Source organism: Monopterus albus, unplaced genomic scaffold (assembly GCF_001952655.1).
Source record: "Monopterus albus unplaced genomic scaffold, M_albus_1.0 scaffold836.1, whole genome shotgun sequence".
In the NCBI taxonomy this organism is placed as follows: domain Eukaryota; kingdom Metazoa; phylum Chordata; class Actinopteri; order Synbranchiformes; family Synbranchidae; genus Monopterus; species Monopterus albus.
This window is the reverse complement of record NW_018128716.1, coordinates 12,028-14,152: the sequence shown is the minus strand read 5'-3', so window position 1 is coordinate 14,152 and position 2,125 is coordinate 12,028. Positions and strand designations below refer to the sequence as shown.

The following is a 2,125-nucleotide window of genomic DNA, read 5'->3' as shown; positions in this document are numbered from 1 at the left end:
CAAGTTAGCAGGCTACACAGTACAGCAGTATGATTGGACAAAGGACTCTGGTAAAAGCAGGGGCCGGGGGCTATGTATTTATGTTAACTGGTGTATGAACACAGTGACTAGACATTCACTGCTCCACTTGTGGGGGAAGATGACCACCGGTTGGATTTACTGAACTTGGAGCTACTTGAAAAGGGGTGATTCCTCCACTACTTGGTGGGACTTGATGCTAAATTATAAAAAAAAACACACGTTGCATATCTGTTAAAACCTTTGTTTCTATAACATTGGAGAGAATTGTTGTAAGGCTGGAAAAGTTACTATGTCTGCATTTTGCCAGTTAAAATATGGGGTTTCTCAGTTAGCCGCTTTGTTTAGACTGTTACACACCTCTTTTCCTCGGTACATATACTGTTGTGTAGTTATCTATGGAGGAGACATTCACATTAATTAATGCTGCTGCGGTTCCTCCTACTGTCCACTTTCATATTCTGGTTTGAACATGTCAGGAAGGATTTGAGAGCTATTGTCATTGTTGAACACATACTGTAGCTTGTTTGTCAATGTTTTATTTATTTATTGTGTCCCCTGAGATCTTTCCCCTGTTCAAAACTCAGTTTCATGTAGAGCCCGCCTCAGTGGTTGTGGTTAGGATGTTAGGGTAAATGCATCTTAATGGGGCAAACTGTCCTCTCATTTTTAGGAAGAGGCTCTCTAATTTTCATTCTGAAATAATTACAGACTATTTTGAGTTATGAGGGGTGCAAAACTAATCTAGAGGTACCCAAGATTAAACATTAATTGGCTGGAAATGGGCATTCCATGGGCACTTTAAGGCTTGCAACTAACATTATTTTCATTTTTGTTTAATCTGCCAATTTCTTAATTAATGTTTACATGTTAGAAAATACTGAAAACCTGCAATTTCCATTCACTCATAAGGTTAGTGTTCATTTTGTATGTTTGTTTGACCAGTAGTCTCTAAAACACTTTGAGTGTATCATCATATTTGTTGATGGACTGATTAATTATTGCAGATTTAAATTCAATACCATTTTATGTTCACAAAGGTCTAAATAAAAGCGAAAGACGCTAAACAATCTCCATCTTCGTCCCCGGTACTGCTGCTCTGTGGCCCCGCCCCTGACTCTTCACTGATTGGGCAGTTGCTTTAATATACACCAATTCTGACCAATCTGAGTCAGGAATACATACTAGCTCCACCCTGTTGCGATTGTAGAATTCTCACCCTGATGGGTGGGTGGAGCTGTGTAGTAACGAGCTTTGACTTGCGGCCCTGTGAACCAATCACAGGCGAGTGATGAGACGGGTTCCGCCCAGATTGGCTTTCCCTCGAATATGAATGACCAACGTAGGCGTTGCTAGTCTCGAGTTCGACCCAGTTTGAAAGTGAACCAACGGATGTAGTCGTTGCTTCATTTCCAAACAACAACAACGGCAACAAAAAGAACCCGACATCCTAGATCCGAACCCTGTCCGGAGCCTGCTTCAGCCTGTAGCCAGGTATCCTGACGAGTGAGTACCTCCATATAATCTTTTAGAGCTGAACTCGTCTCAGGTTTGTCTTATTTCACTGGGAATGAGCTGGCTTTGATTTGCCGGGTGCGTTTCTCTGCCGTGCAGGGGTGATAAGGGTCCGTGACAGAGGCTGGAAAGAAGAATAAAATGGCTGCTTTGAGAGTCACAGCGTGGCGGTTGTGAGGGCCCTTTGCATTGCTGGGCCTTTGTATGTGTGCACTCGGGGCCTGTTCCAGGCGTGTTGTTGTAAACACGAAACGCCCATTTTGGAGTGTGAATGCCAGGAAATACCCTTGTCCTGTCAATACAACGCTGACCTCTCCGAGGTATAAACGGAGCCCTGCGTTGAAAATGCGTAGCTGTAGTACAGTTTAATATTTCCATTGCAGACGCGTCACTTTGTTGTAAAACTGGCGCTGCGGTTAAAGATAAAATGTACATATTAACAGAGTCTCGCGTTGCGGTTTCTAAAGTCTCTGGTTGAATTATCTTTTTTATTTGGCTGCTAGCCGGTTAGCCTTCTGCTAGCAGAGGGGGATGGGGCGGCTAGCGCTGCAGAGGGCGGGAAGCAAATGGTGGCCCATTGTTCTGTCGGGGC

General features: G+C 43.7%; 1 protein-coding gene across 2 annotated transcripts in view; it reads left to right on the top strand.

Annotated features, from left to right (window-relative positions):
* Positions 1 to 1,355: 1,355 nt before the first annotated feature.
* LOC109953599 (high mobility group protein B2-like) overlaps positions 1,356 to 2,125 on the top strand; it is an 8,454-nt gene continuing 7,684 nt past the window's right edge. Inside the window, exon 1 of one of the 2 annotated variants that reach the window (XM_020589077.1) lies at positions 1,356 to 1,524. The gene's annotated coding sequence lies outside the window, so the exon portion shown is untranslated. The remainder of the gene's footprint in view (positions 1,525 to 2,125) is intronic. The other variant, XM_020589076.1, reaches the window with a different exon arrangement.